Here is a 17,106-nt window from a genome sequence, read left to right as displayed (position 1 = left end):
ATGGTGACTGCAGCCATGAAATTAAAAGACTCTTACTCCTTGGAAGGAAAGTTGTGACCAACCTAGATAGCATATTAAAAAGCAGAGATATTACTTTGCCAACTAAGGTCCATCTAGTCAAGGCTATGGTTTTTCCAGTGGTCATGTATGGATATGAAAGTTGGACTGTGAAGAAAGCTGAGCACCAAAGAATTGATGCTTTTGAACTGTGGTGTTAGAGAAGACTCTTGCGAGTCCCTTGGACTGCAAGGAGATCCAACCAGTCCATTCTAAAGGAGATCAGTCCTGGGTGTTCATTGGAAGGACTGATGCTGAGGCTGAAACTCCAGTACTTTGGCCACCTCATGAGAAGAGTTGACTCATTGGAAAAGACTCTGATGCTGGGAGGGATTGAGGGCAGGAGGAGAAAGGGACGACAGAGGATGAGATGGCTGGATGGTGTCACCAACTCAATGGACATGAGTTTGGGTGAGCTCCGGGAGTTGGTGATGGACAGGGAGGCCTGGCGTGCTGCGATTCAGGGGGCCACAAAGAGTCGGACACAACTGACCGACTGAACTGAACTGAACAGATTTTTATACATTCAATTGAATTTTCTACATGAAAGAGCCTGTCTTTTGTAAATAAAGACTGTTTTACTTCTTCCTTTCCAATATGGATGTCTTTTATTTCTTCTCACCATGTTGAACAAACTAGAACCTGCAGTATAATGTTGAAGAGAAATGCTGTTGTTGTTCAGCTACTCTGGTTCTAGGTATTTACTTAAGAACAATTAAAGTATATATTCATATGAACATTTGTACACAAATGTTTTAGAAGCCCTATCTGTCATAGTTAAAAAGTGAAACAAATGTCTATCAACAGATGAATAAAAAATAAACAAATTGAAGTGTATCCATACAATGGAATATTACGCAGCAATATAAAAGAATGATATGTTGATTTGCTGCATGCATGAATCTCAGAATTAAGGTGAGCAAAAGAAGCCAGACAAAAGAATACATACTGTATGGTTTCAGTTATATAAAAGTCTGAGAAATAAGAATTAATGAAAGTGCAAATTAAAGGAAAGCAGAACAGTAGCCTTTTAGGCACAAGGTTGAGAGACAATGGAAAGAAATGGAAAGAAGTGATTACAAATGGATATGAGGAAACTTTGGGGGGTGAAGCATATTTTAATTATCTTGATTGTGGTTATGTTTTCATGGGTATATGAGTATGTAAAAATTTATTATTTTATACACTTTAAATATGTGTAATTTACTATATATAAATAATGCCTTAATAAAGCTGCTAAAATAACATTTAAAAAACACTACAGGAAATGAATGAAGTCAGGTCCAGGATTATCTGGCTGGAAGTAGATACAAACTGTTAAGTCCATTGTAGAACCCCACTGTCAGTAACTCCCTAAATGAAGCCCAGACTCAGACATTCGAAGAGCAATTTTAAGGCCTGATTACATTAGGTGATTGAGTGGCAAAGATGGATATACTATCAATTGAAATGTGAAATAAATATGGTGAAGAGATAATTTTTAGAGAAAACCTCCTAATATTTCTATTGTATTTAAACTGGGAATGGAAAATAGTGTTAAAGTATTAAAAGCATAAGATACCAATCATAGCTATCATGATTATTTTAAGAATAATATGCCATTGGTATGCAGCATGGTTTGGGGATGGAATAAATAAGAGAAAAACAAACTGGATATAGTTAGCATATAATTAGTACTAAAAAAATATTGCTAACTGCTTATATACTGGTAACAAGTAGAAGACATTTCTGCTGTTTTTCCAGGGAAATGAAGAAACCTTCTGTTCTTGCTCTAAAATGGTGGAGTAGAAGAATGTGTGCTTCTCTTCTCCTGCAAGAACTTCAAAATTGCAACTAGCTGCTGAACAACCATCAATAGGAGAATGCTGGATCCAACCAAAAAAAGATACCCCACATCCAAGGGCAAAGGAGAAGCCCCAACAAGACAGTAGGGAGGGCAAAATTGCATTTATAATCAAGCCCCATACCCACCAGAAACACTCAGAGGGCTCAAACAAAACCTTGTGCACACCAGGTCCCAAGGACCCCACAAGAGACTGAGCCAGACATGCCTTTGAGCGTTTGAGTGTCTCCTATGGAGGCACGGGTCAACAGTAGCCTGCTGCAAAGACAGGGGCTCTGGTTATAGCAGACGTGGGAGGCACAGCATGTAGCATAACTTCTCTGGGAGGAGGTCGCCATTAGCCCCACCATAGAGCCACCAAGCAGATGACCCAAAAACTGGAGAACAATTATACCCAAGAAGTTCTCACACAGTTGCAAAAGTTCTAGGGCCCACAACAGATTTCCCAACCTGGGGATCCAGCAAAGGGACTGAGAACTCCCAGGGAATTTGACTTTGAAGTCCAGTGGGATTCAATTACAGAACTTCCACAGGACTGGGGAAACAGACTCCTGGCAGGCACAAACAAAACCTTGTGTGCACCAGGACCCAAGAGAAAGAAGCTGGGACCCCAAAAAAGACTGAACGAGACTTGCCTGTAAGTGTCCAAGAGTCTCTAGCAGAGGCATAAGTCAACAGTGGCCTGCTGTGGGGTCAGGGGCACTGAATACAACAGTCCTGGGAGCTATGATGTGCTAGCATAAGTCCATTTGAAGAAGGTCTCCATTACAGCCATTACCCATACTATAGTTTGGCCTAAGGCCAAACTACAGGGAAGGAACACAGCTCCACCCATCAACAGTAAATTGGACTAAAGATTTACAGCATGACCCTGCCCATCAGAGCAAGACCCAGATTCCCCCACAGTCAGTCCCTCCCATCAGGGAGCTTCCACAAGCCTCTTATCCTTATCCATCAGAGGGCAGACAAAATGAAAAGCACAATCACAGAAAACTAACCGAAGGACACATGGGTCACAGCCTTGTCTAACTCAATGAAACTATGAACCATGCTGTGTAGGGCCACCCAAGACGGATGGGTCATGGTGGAGAGTTCTGACAGAACGTGGTCCGCTGGAGAAGGGAATGGTAAACCACTTCAGAATTCTTGCCTTGAAAACCCCATGAACAGTATGAAAAGGCAAAAGGACAGGACACCAAAACATGAACTCCCCAGGCTGGTAGGTGCTCAATATGCTACTGGAGAAGAGTGGGAAAATAACTCCAGAAAGAATGAAGAGATGGAGTCAAAGTGAAAACAACACCCAGTTCCGGATGTGACTTGTGATGGAAGTAAAGTCTGATGCTTTAAAGAACAATATTGCCCAGGAACTTGGAATGCTAGGTCCATAAATCAAGGTAAATTGGAAGAGGCCAAACAGGAAATGGCAAGAGTGAACATCAACATTTTAGGAATCAGTGAACTAAAATGGAACAGAATGGGTGAATTTAATTCAGATGACCATTATATCGATTACTGTGGGCAAGAAGAAGATGTATGTAGAAGAAATGGGGTTGCCCTCATAGTCAACAAAAAGTCTGAAATCCAGTACTTGGGTGCAATCTCAAAAATAACAGAATGATCTCTGTTTGTTTCCAAGGAAAAGCATTCAATATCACAGTAATCCAAGTCTATACCCCAGGCACTAATGAAGACTACAAGACCTTCTAGAACTAACACCAAAAAAAGATATCCTTTTCATCATGCTGCTGCTGCTGCTAAGTCGCTTCAGTCGTGTCTGACTCTGTGCGACCCCATAGACGGCAGCCCACCAGGCTACCCTGTCCCTGGGATTCTCCAGACAAGAATACAGGAGTGGGTTGCCATTTCCTTCTCCAATGCATGAAAGTGAAAAGTGAAAGTGAAGTCAGAACTGGAATGAAAGTAGGAAATCAAGAAATATCTGAAGTAACAGGCCATTTTAGCCTTGGAGTACAAAATGAAGCAGAAAAGGCTAACAGAGTTTTGCCAAGGGAACAAACTGGTCATAGCAAGCACCCTCTCCAACAACACAAGACATGACTCTACACACAGACATCACCAGATGGTCAGTACTGAAATCAGATTGATTACATTCTTTGCAGCCAAAGACGGAGAAGCTCTACATAGTCAGCAAAAACAAGACCGGGAGCTCACTGTGGCTCAGATTATGAACTCCTTATTGCAAAATTCAGACTTAAATTGAAGAAAGTAGGGAAAACCACTAGACCTTTCAGGTATGACCTAAATCAAATTCCTTACAATTATATAGTAGAAGTGACAAATAGATTCAAGAAATTAGATCTGAGAGACAGAGTGCCTGAAGAACTATGAACAAAAGTTTGTAACACTGTACAGGAGGTGGTGATCAAACCACACCCAAGAAAAAGAAATGCAAAAATGCATAGGAATCGGAGGTCAAATTGCCAACATCTGTTGGATCAAAGAAAAGGCAAGAGAATTCCAGAAATACATCTGCTTCATTGACTATGCTAAAGCCTTGAATGTGGATCACAACAACAAACTGGAAAATTCTTAAAGAGATGGGAATACCAGATCACCTTACCTGCCTCCTGAGAAATCTGTATGCCGGTCAAGAAGCAACAGTTAGAACTGGACATGGAACAGTGGACTGGTTCCAAATTGGGAAAAGAGTACATCAAGGCTGTATATTGTCATGTTGCTTATTTAACTTATAGAGTACATCATGCAAAATGTTGGGCTGGATGAAGCAGAAGTTGGAATCAAGATTGCTGAGAGAAATATCAATAACCTCAGATATGCAGATGACACCATCCTTATGGCAGAAAGAGAAGAGGAACTAAAGAGCCTCTTGTTGAAAGTGAAAGAGGAGAATGAAAAAGCTGGCTTAAAACTCAATATTCAGAAAACAAAGATCTTGGCATCCAGTCCCATCACTTCATGGCAAATAAATGGAGAAACAATGGAAACAGTGACAGTGGAAACAGTTTATTTTCTTGGGCTCCAAAATCACTGCAGATGGTGACTGCAGCCATGAAATTAAAAAACGCTTGCTCCTTGGAAGAAAAGCTATGACCAACATAGACAGCATATTAAAAAGCAGAGACATTACTTTGCCAACAATGGTCCGTCTAGTCAAAGCTATGGTTTTTCCAGTAGTCATGTATGGATGTGAGAGTTGGACCATAAAGAAAGCTGAGTGCTGAAGATTTGATGCTTGTGAACTGTGGTGTTGGAGAAAACTCTTGAAAGTCCCTTGGACTGTAAGGATTTCAAACCAGTGAATTAATCCTGGAATATTCATTGGAAGGATGGATGCTGAAGCTGAAGCTCCAATACTTTGGCCACTCATGTGAAGAGCTGACTCCTTAGAAAACACCTTGATGCTGGGAAGGATTGAAGGCAGGAGGAGAAGGGGACAACAGAGAATGAGATGGTTGGATGGCATCACCGACTGGATAGACATGAGTTTGAGCAAGCTCTGGGAGTTGGTGATAGACAGGGAAGCCTGGAGTGCTGCAGTCAGTGGGGTCACAAATATTTGGACACGACTGAGTGACTGAACTTCTGTTGATTACCGCCCACTTTCAGTACAAAGCCATAGTCTCTGACTTCATGGAAACCTTCTTGACCTTAATTGTGGAGATCATTCAGTCCTACTAAGACTGGGATATTCACTCAATCTCCCACACTTATAGCAACAGTCCTGTAATAGAGTCTACCCAAAGCTCACCCTGCTGTGAATTTTAGGAGGCAATGGTTTTATGCAAATATGATTAAACTACCATTGCTCTGTCCATCTGTTGCTTCATCCCAGAGTACATAAATTTATTATTTCAGTATCTTAGCCTGATTATTCACCAGTTTTCAGGGTTTCTGAAGTTACCATAGGCTTCTAGTTAATGAGATTATATTATTTTCTTTGTCTTGAATGAAAATGTTCTGTGATTCACAACCTGAATACCCTAAGCTGCTTCTCATAAATCTAATTTCCACCATTTCCATCAAGCTTCTAATATGTCTGAATTGCTGTATTTCCTTGGAAAACTGTATTACAATTAGCCTTAAAAAGCCAAATGTCAGCATTCTATTAAAAAGCAAAATTCTACCACCACCTCGTATGTTACTTGGGAATTTTGTGATGCGATATTTTCATGAAATAGAAGTAAGTAGTTAACTAAGACAGAAAGTATTTTGTATTTTTGTCTATGTATCCTTAATTGTTTGAATTCAGTGAGTTTGGGGCTCACCAATTAGTATTTTATGGCCAAGACACAATGAATGATATGAGAAATCAATGTCATGTCATTCTACTAGTTAGGACTCTTTCAATTGCTAGTGATAAATCCCCATATCAAACCAATTAGCAAAATAGATTTTTCACTAGCTTATGTAAACAAAAAGCCCATAGGTTTCTGCCTTCAAGCACAGTGGGATCCAGTTGCTCATATATGGTTCTCACTCCTCCTATCTTGGAAAGATCTTCTAGGCACAATGAATAGCAGCCCCAAAGCCCACATCCTGCTATCTTAGCAACGCCTACAGAAAGAAAGAAACTCTCTCAATAGCTCTCTGTTTTCTCTTTGTTCAGACTTGGCAATTTTCATTGTCAACTCTTGACAACTCATTGACAACTCTTCCTGAACTAAGCACTATGGTCAGGGAAATGAGGTGCTCAAATTAGGCCTGGCCCATGTGTCCTCTTTTGTATCTGAAGGATGGAGTCATCTATGCTCAAATTATGTGCCATGGGTTCTCCTTAGCAATGGAAAGAGTTTGTCAACAGATATGATGAACAGATTATTTCTACAATTTTCAAGAAGATGATAATGTTCTCAAAGACATATCTACATGGTACTGTAAAATACAAAATCAAATATAATCAAGTGCCACATGTAGAAGTCAAACTGCATTTATGCCACAGATTGTCAGACATCTCTCTTGGAGAAAGACATCAAGAAAAACATTCAGAGGCAGTAAGGTTACATTAATCTTGCATCCTTCCTTGCTATTCATACTATGTGTGAGTGAGTGCTCAGTCACTTCAGTCATGTCTGACTCTTTGTGACCCTATGGCATGGAGCTTCTCCAGGCAAGAATATTGGAGTGGGTTGCCATGCCCTTCTCCGGGGGATTGTCCTGACCCAGGGATTGAACCCTCATCTCTTACATCTCCTGCATTGGTGGGTGGGTTCTTTACCACGGCCGCCACCTACTGCCAGGTCAAATTTCCTAAAGCACTGCCAAAGAGCCTTTGGTAGCTCCAGAGTACTTACATACTAAGGCACAAGCAACTTAGTCTGAAGATAAACTATGCAAATTCAGTACAAAGTACACATGGCTTATGATCTTGAATGAAATATTTAGTCTCTTTAACTCTCGCTTTATTCATTTTATACAATGCCTATTTCAATGGATATTGAAGAATTATATGAGCCTATCACAGTATCTGACTCATAGTATATACTCAGTGAGTAAAGGAAGTATGGCCATTAGCTGTATGTTGTTCAGTCACTAAGTCATGTCTGACTCTTTGCAACCCCATAGACTGTAGCACAGTAGGCTCCTCTGTCCACCACTATCTCCTGGAGTTTGCTCAAAGTCATTCTCATTGAGTAGGTGATGATATTAATAACTAACCATCTTATCTTCTGCTGTCCCCTTCTCCTTTTGTCTTCAATCTTTCCCAGCATCAGGATCTTTTCCAGTGAGTCAGCTCTTTGCATCAAGTGGCCAAAATATTGGAGCTTCAGCTTCAATATCAGTCCTTCCAGTGAATATTCAGGGTTGATTTCCCTTAGGATTGACAGGTTTGATTTCCTTGCAGTCCAAGGGACTCTCAAGAGTCTTCTCCAACACCACAGTTTGAATGCTTCCATTTTTTGACACTCAGCCTTCTTCATGGTTCAATTCTCACATTCATACATGACAACTGGAAAAAACATAGCTTTGACTATACATTTTTATTGTTTTTAACAAAATAACATCTCTGCTTTACAGTACACTAAGTTTGTCATAGGTTTTCTTCCAAGGAGCAAGCATCCTTTAATTTCATCACTGAAGTCACAGTCCACAGTGATTTTGGAGCCCAAGAAAACAAAATGTGTCACTGCTTCCACTTTTCCCCTTCTATTTGACAAGAAATAATGGCACTGGATGCCATGATCTTAGTTTTTTTAACGTTGAGTTACAAGCCAGATTTTTCACTCTCCTCTTTCATCCTAATGAAGAGGCTCTTTCATTCATCTCTTTCGGCCATGAGAGTGATATCATCTATATATCTGAGGTTGTTGATAATTTTCCTGGAAATCTTGATTCCAGCTTGTGATTCATCTAGTTCAGCATTTCGCATGATATACTCTACATGTAAGTTAAGCAGGGAGACAATGTACAGCCTTGTCATGCTTCTTTCCCAATTTTGAACCAGTCTGTTGTTCCATGTCCCTTCTGTTTTCTTTTGACCCATATACAGATTTCTCAGGAAGCAGGTAAGGTGGTCTGGGACTCCCACATCTTTAAGAATTTTTCAGTTTGTTGTGATCTGCATAAGCAAAAGCTTTAGCATAGTCAGTGAAGCAAAAGTAGATTTTTTTTTGAACCCCCTGCTTTCTCCACGGTCCCATGAATTTTGGTATTTTGAACTCTGGTTCCTCTGCCTTTTTTGTAAATCCATCTTGTACATCTAGAAGTTCTCAGCTCACATACTGCTGAAGCCTAGCTTGAAGGATTTCACATGCTAACCTTGCTAGCATGTGAAATGAGCACAATTGTACGGTAGTTTGAACGTTCTTAAGCATCACCTTTCTTTGGGATTGGAATGAAAATTGACCTTTTTCAGTCCTGTGTCCACTGCTGAGTTTTCCATATTTAATGATATATTGAGTGTAGCATTTTAACAGCATCATCTTTCAGGATTTAAAATAGCTCAGCTGGAATTCTGTTTAGCTTTGTTCATAGTAATGCTTCCTAATGCCTATGTGACTTCACACTCCAGGATGTCCAGCTCTAGGTAAGTGACCACACCATCATGATCATCTCAGTAATTAATACCTTTCTTGTACATCATTGCTCATATTCCTCTGAAGGAACAGCCTTCTTCTCATCAATCTCTTATCAGATCTTCCCAATGCGAGAAACACTCAGTGTACTCTACTTAAAGAAAGAGACTCTGGCTATTTAATAAGCTGAAGGTTCCTTAGAGCTTAGAACTATACCTGTAACATAATAAGTGCTCAGTACTCATTTGTTGACTGACTGACTGAGTGAATGAATGTCCTACCTTATCTCCCATCTCAAATAGTGAACTCATTGAGGAGATGATCCCCATTCAATGCATTTTTATATTATTGCAATTCCTAGTTCCGAGTCTGGAACACATAAATATTTGTTATATGAATGACTGAATAGATGAAAACCAAATATTTGCCTCAGTTCTTCATTTTCCCTTCTCAAACTCTAATATAATGAATATTTTTAACTGCAATCATAATCATCATTCTTTGCACTTTAAGCTCCTTATTTAGAGGGAAAAAATGCTACATATAATATGCCTTCATATTCTACCAACCAGACATACAAACTAAAATTAAAAGCATAAGGAGTGACATGTATGTTATTCAATGGCATTAAAAATGTAAAGACTGCTCAGTGATTTGAAGTGCTTTTTCTTAAATCTGCTTGCTTTTCAATCCTAGACAATTGAATAGTAAATAGCATGCATTTAATAATACATTTCTGAAGTCAGAGCCTATTATTGAATGATCAATGAAATGTGCCTTTTAATATATATGCAGGACTGATATAATCAACCTTTAAATGAATTCCTAGACTGCAGCAGAAAGTTTTATAAATTCCAAATAGTGAGATTTTTATGAAAGTTATTAGCACACTTGTTCAACAAAGAACTTACGCCATTTCCTGGGATTTTTAAACTGTTTTAACAAGGCAACAGTTACAAAAAGACTTAAACCTAAACTTTATTGGTGATATAATAGAACAAAGATCTATTTAGCCATTTCTTAAGTCATTCCCCAAGCACTTGCATATTGCATAAGCATGATAAAATAAAGAAGAGATGACTTGTTTTTTCCAAATCCTAATGGGACTGTGCACTTGAACATGATTTGAGCCCATGTTAGTGAATTTTCTAATGGAAAAATATGACCTCCCACCTTTGAAAATTAAATGACCCTTTGGAGACTTTGCTAACATTAAATGATCCATACAAAACATCTTGATGTATTAATATATGAATCAAAAACATCTGTATCATATTTGGCTTAAAATATGCATTGATTTGAAAATAACGTGGAAAGTTTTTGTAAAAATGTGTGCTTTTGTAGAAGACTGTCAAGCATTAAATACATTTTTGATACTATTCTAAAATTTAATTCACTTGTTTGAAATAATGCTCAAAGAAGTCTATCTTTCTGATATAGGACTACATAGAATCTTCCAGCAAAGGGTTTTGACCTGAGATCATCTGACTCAGGGGCTTCCCAGATGGCTCAGTGGTAAAGAATATGCCTGCTAATTCAGGAGATGTGGGTTCAATCCCTGAGTCAAGAAGATCCCCTGGAGAAGGGAATGGAAACCCACTCCAGTATTCTTGCCTGGAAAAAAATCCAAAGGATAGACAAGCCTGGTGGCCTATAGTCTATGGGGGTCACAGGAGTTCAGACACAACTGAGGGACTAAACAACAGCAATTGACTCAGAGTTGGTTTATTAAGGAAACCCCTGAAGTTTTGTTCAAAATTCCATGTGTATTTGTAGACATGTCTTTATTTAAATTGTGTTCAAAGTTTTGTGGCTCTATGTGGACATGTCTTTATCTATGGTAGAGTTTCTCAGTCTTGGAATTATTGACATTTTGAGCCAGATAATCTATGCTATAGGAACTATCCTATGCGCTATTTGATGTTCAGCATTATTCCTGCCTCTACCCATAAGATGCCACCAGTATAACCTCAGTCATGATTATCAAAAATATCTCCAGACATTACAATGTCCCTGGAGAACCACTCATCTATATGGTCCACTGCTCTCTTCACGTTTCCAAACTGATCTCAGTGAGGCAAAAGTGAGCCAAGAGCTAGAGGCTAGAAGCTATCTTTCCCTGGATCTTTACCCCCAGTGAAAAATGCATTTCTCATGGAGGCAAAATTGTACATGCAGGTACAAAGTTTATTATTAGATATCTAATATCTAATAGCACAACAGCAAGTGGGAGAGCACATCGACAAATAGTTTGTCTAGTTAAGATGAAAGCATGGCAGAGCTGTCCACCTGGAGTGAAAGAGTGTAATTAAGTGTACATAATTTACTTACATACCTCACTCATGAATATAGTAAGAGTGTGAAGAGCAAGATGCAGTAAAGAGTCTGGAGTGAGGAGATGGTTAGATTGAGAATAAAGCAGGGATAATTTCACATAGACCTGTGAATGTCCTATTAAAGAATTTAAGCTTCATTCTAAAAGCAATGGGAATCTTCAGCTCCTTCACCTCTTTATCATTAATGACCTTTCTCTCCATCCTAGCAGCCACCTATCCACATGGTTCCAACCTAGATCTCATAAGTACTAGAAACCTCATTATTTCTAAATTTTTTTAGGACACAAATTTATGTTTACCAAAGGGAAAAGAAGGGTAGGGTGGGATAAATTGGGAGTCTGGGATTGACAGGGACACACTAACAGATTAACAAGAAGGATCCACTGTGTAGTACAGGGATCTCTGCTCAATATTCTTATAATAAGACAATATTACAGCATCACACTTCCCAGTCACCAGATCTCTTGTTTCTATATTCCCAAGATAATGACCTATACTGGAAGGTAAGCTATGACAAATCTAGACACACATTAAAAAGCAAAGACATCACTTTGCCCACAAAGGTCCATATAGTCAAAGTCATGGTTTTTCAGTAATCATATACAGATGGGAGAGTTGGACCATAAAGAAGGTTGAAGGCAAAAGAATTAATGTTTTCAAATTTTGGTTACGGAGAAGACTTGAGAGTCCCTTGGAATGCAAGGAGATCAAACCAGTCAATCCTAAAGGAAATCAACTCTGAATATTCATTGGAAGGACTGATGCTGAAGCTGAAGCTCCAGCACTTTGGCCATCTGATGTGAAGAACCAACTCATTGAAAAAGACCCTGGTGCTGGGAAAGATCGACGGCAAGAGGAGTAGAGGGTGGCAGAGGATGAGATGGTTAGGTAGCATCACCAACTCAGTGGATGTGAATTTGAGCAAACTTGGGAGATAGTGAAGACAGAGGAGCCTGGCATGCTGCAGTATATGGGGTCGCAAAGAGTTGGACATGACTTAGGGACTGAACAACAATAACAACAAAGACCCCCACTACGTCGATCCCACCACTTTCTAACAGCCAGTCTCTGCCCTCAGCCCTTTCCTCAGCCCATCCCTCATCTAGCATAGATCATGGTCAACCATCATAACCACACTCTTTCCAAAGACCCTGAGCTCTCTTATTCTTTTCTCCCTCCATACTACACTCTTGTCAAAACCCTGATTGTTAATCTGCCTTCCTCATACATGCACTGGCATCTGAAAATTGGTAAAGAAAAATTATATGTGTACACTTACTAGTTTCTCTTTAAATTCATAACACGGACTGAAACTCAGGAGGACCCTTGGGGTCCTCAAGGTGTAAACACTTTCTGTGGTGTCCCCTGCCCTGTTTCTTGTTTGTAGGAAATAGGTTTCATTCATCCTCCTAGACCTTCCTGAATACCACAGGGCAGAATCAAACAGTAATTGGAGAAGGGAGGGAATGCAGAAACAAAGGAGGAGCAATCAAGAAACAATAGTCAGTATTAAAGCAGGATGCTGGTTCCCTCTCAAGGACCATACAGAACAAAATCTTTGAGTTCTTCTAAAGGATCAACCCCCATCGAGATGGAGGATGGTTCAGTTCAGTTTAGTTCAGTCACATAGTCATGTCTGACTCTTTGCGACCCCATGAATCGCAGCACGCCAAGCCTCCCTGTCCATCATCAACTCCCGGAGTTCACTCAGACTCACTTCCATCAAGTCACTGATGCCATCCAGCCATCTCATCCTCTGTTGTCCCTTTCTCCTCCTGCCCCCAATCCTTCCCAGCATCAGAGTCTTTTCTAATGAGTCAACTCTTCGCATGAGGTGGCCAAAGTACTGGAGTTTCAGCTTTAGCATTATTCCTTCCAAAGAAATCCAAGGGCTGATCTCCAGAATGGACTGGTTGGATCTCCTTGCAGTCCAAGGGACTCTCAAGAGTCTTCTCCAACACCACAGTTCAAAAGCATCAATTCTTTGGCACTCAGCTTTCTCCACAGTCCAACTCTCACATCCATACATGACCACAGGAAAAACCATAGCCTTGACTAGACGAAACTTTGTTGCCAAAGTAATGTCTCTGCTTTTGAATATGCTATCTAGTTGGTCATAACTTTTCTTCCAAGGAGTAAGCATCAAGATTCCTGGAACACCACCCTGTTACCTCACCACTAATGACTCAGGAGGAAGTCATAGGCCCTTCAGCCCTTACGCAAATTTTCCTATAAAACGTCTTCCCCAAAACTGTCAGGCAGTTTGGAGTTTTTAAGCGATTCATTCTCCTTGCCTGGCCCTGCGGTAAGTCTTTCTCTGCTCCAAATTCCGACTTTTTGGTTTGGCCTCTCTGTGCGAAGGGCACACTAATGAACTTGAGTTTGGTAACAAGAACACAAAAAAGACCCAGATGCCTTACTCTGTTTCTCTGATAGATTCCCTCCCTATCCCTTATTTCAATCTCCCTATTTCGTTCCCTTTATCCCCTAACCTCCCATACCCTCCCTCATCCCTCACCTTCACTTGCCATTAAAGACTTTGTTAGGGAACTGGTGACGGAAACCACCCACCTTAGCCAAGCCAGACAAGAACTGCTTGCATGAATTGTCTCACAATGGGAGGCCCCATTGTGCAACACCTGCTGCTGCTGAAAATTAGCTGGGAGAATTGAGGAGGGCCACAAGGAGGAAGGAGCTGCCTGCTAATCTCCCAGAAGCCCTCATGCTGAACCCATCTTGGCTGAGAGATGGGCACGCCACCAGGCAGGACCTTAGTTCAGTTCAGTTCAGTTGCTCAGTCGTGTCTGACTCTTTGCGACCCCATGATCTGCAGCACGCCAGGCCTCCCTGTCCATCACCAACTCCCGGATTTCACCCAAACTCATGTCCATCGAGTCGGTGATGCCATCCAGCCATCTCATCCTCTGTTGTTCCCTTCTCCTCCTGCCCCCAATCCCTCCCAGCATCAGTCTTTTCCAATGAGTCAGCTCTTCGAATCAGGTGGCCTCAAGTCAGACCAAATGTGGGAACAAGCAAGATGATTGGCCAGAGACAACGTGGAAACTAACCCCATTACCATTAAACCTGAGGCTGTGAGCCATGTGGCAGAGCACTTCTCCCGCTGCTCTCTGTCTAGGCGCACCTTCCCAGTAAATTCTTTTGCTTTGTCAGGATGTGTTTTCCTTGAACAATTCATTTCCAAGTGTTAGACAAGAGCCCACTCTCGGACCTTGAAAGGGTCCCACGTACCTACACAGATATGCCTCTTCACTGCTCTTCTCTGTGAGTCCAGTGGAGAAAGTGCTCTCCCCTCCTGAAGGAAGGCCCCTCTTCTACCCATGGCCCTTTATCCAAACCCTCTTGCTGTCATCAAGACTGTCTCCTTCCTTCCCTTTCCTACATTGTCAACATTCCCTCTCAACTGTAGCATTCCACTGTTACCCTGATATTCTCTAGTAGCTCTGACTTAAAAGAAAGGGACCTCACTTCATTGTATATGCCCCTCCACACTCCACACTGTCTTTTTATCCCCATCACAGCAAAACTACTTCAAACTTTTTCTCTCTTTGAAACTGGATAGGACCCTGCAGGACCCTCGTGGGTACAAAATCCTTTCCATGTCCCCTGTTTCTTGTTTGTAGGGAAAAGGCTTCAGCCTTCCAGAACTTCACTGAGTTCAGGAGGGAAGATTCAAACAGTTACTAATCAGGAGAGCAAGGGAATATAGAAACAAAGGAAAGGCAGTCAAGAAACGGAGAATCAATTGTACAGCCATGGGGAAGTGGCCTGATTCCTCCTCAGGGGACGTGCATAGCAGTCTGATACTGGTTCTTACACAGGAGTTGGGGCCCCCTCCAGGAGGATTGTAACTTCAGGCTGAGCACAAGTATGTGGACCCTAGACTGGCTGGAATAAGATGGCTGGAGACCGAGATTCCTACATTACCCTGTCACCTCCTCACCTACCAATCAGAAGAAAGTCACAAACCCTGCAGCCCTCACCCCAGATTTTGCTGTTAAAAACCATTCCCTGAAAACTATAGGAGAGTTCAGGTTTTTTTGAGTCACAAGGGGCCTGATTTTCCTTGTGTGGCCCTTGCAATAAACCTTTCTCTGCTCCAAACATTTAAGGTTTTGTTTGGCCTCACTATGACAACAAAGCTGGGTTTGGCAGCATATTCAGTGGGCTGCAGTCGCTTTCAGTTACATTTAAAACTACTTTTGTCAATGTCATTTTCATTCTCTATTGTCAGATGCAAAGAACTTTTCTCTGTCCTTATCTTACCTCTCAGAAGTACTTGCGGAGGCAGTTAGCCTTCTCTTCCTTGCAATAATCTTCTCTTGGCTTCCTGACACAACGCATTCTTTCACCTCCTCTTACCTCGGTGCCTACTCCTTCTCACAACAGGCTATTGCCTTCACAAACTTTTTGCTGGCATTCTTCACAGTTACTCCACGGCCGTCTTGTGTTTTCTCTCTATACTCCTCCCACCCCGTAGTTTCCCACCACCTATATTTTGACCTGTAATTGGTATCTCCAGTATAGACGTCACCTCTCAAGCCCAGTTTCCTATAACCACCTTCAGACAATGCTCATTGAATGACTCATCAGCTTCATGAGCCCATAATTGAATTGCCAGTCCAAACTCGTTCCCCATACTTTCACCATCTTAGTAAATGTCTTCATTGTTCATCTCCCTGCTCAACCCACAGACCTCAAAATCTTCATGACCTCTACATTTCCATCATTCATCACATTTAATCCATCGGAAAGTCCCACTGACTCTAGTTTCACTACCTATTTCAAATATATTAATTTCTTTCCATTTATAATGCCATCAGAAAAAAAAATCCCATTAGGACATCTTATCCACTGGTGGTGCAGTGGATAAGGATCTACCTGCCAATATGGGAGACACAGGTTTGATCCCTGGTCCCAGAAGATTCCACATGCCACAGAGCAACTAAGCCCATGCACAATTATTGAGCCCGCACTCTAAAGCCCATGAACTGTAACTACCAAACCCACTTGCAGCAACTACTGAAGCCTGGGTGCTCTAGGGCCCATGCTGCTGCTGCTGCTGCTAAGTCACTTCAGTCATGTCTGACTCTGTGTGACCCCATAGATGGCGGCCCACCAAGCTCCCATCCCTGGGATTCTCCAGGCAAGAACACTGGAGTGGGTTGCCATTTCCTTCTCCAATGCATGAAAATGAAAAGTGAAAGTGAAGTCGCTCAGTTGTGTCCTACTCTTTGTGACCCCATGGATTGCAGCCCACCAGGCTCCTCCATCCACGGGGTTTTCCAGGCAAGAGTACTAGAGTGGGGTGTCATTGCCTTCTCCTCTAGGGCCCATAGTCTGCAACTATTGAGCCTGTATGCTGCAATTACTGAGCCAGTGTGCTGCAGCTACTGAAATCCACATGCTCTAGGGCCTGTGAGCTGCAACAAGAGAAGCCTGTGCACTGAAATGAAGAGTAGCTCCCGCTCACTGTAACCAGAGAAAGCCTGTGAAAAGAATGAAGATCCAACATAGCCAATAATAATAATAAAATAAATAAAATGCCATTAGCTTTGTTCATACCACCATCATTTCTTCATTTCCCATTTAGTCTACTAAATAGCCTTTTCCTTCCTTCCTTTTTCCCCTCCCTCTCTTCCTTCATTCCTTCCTTTCCTCCTTCCTTCTTCAATTACAGGGCAAGAGCTCATGTGCCCACAGCGCAGAAAGTCAAACTCTGACAGCGGATGTTTGCAGCTAAATTATTTGCAGGGAGTCAAGCAAGGAGAATGGGCAGCTCATGCTCAGGATACTTGAATGCCGCAATGGCTTTCAGACAAAGGTGTTTAAAGACACAGCTAAGGGAGAGGTT

Source organism: Bison bison, unplaced genomic scaffold (assembly GCF_000754665.1).
Source record: "Bison bison bison isolate TAMUID 2011002044 unplaced genomic scaffold, Bison_UMD1.0 scf7180017862984, whole genome shotgun sequence".
NCBI classification, from domain to species: Eukaryota; Metazoa; Chordata; class Mammalia; order Artiodactyla; family Bovidae; genus Bison; species Bison bison.
Note: the sequence above shows the minus strand (reverse complement) of the source record.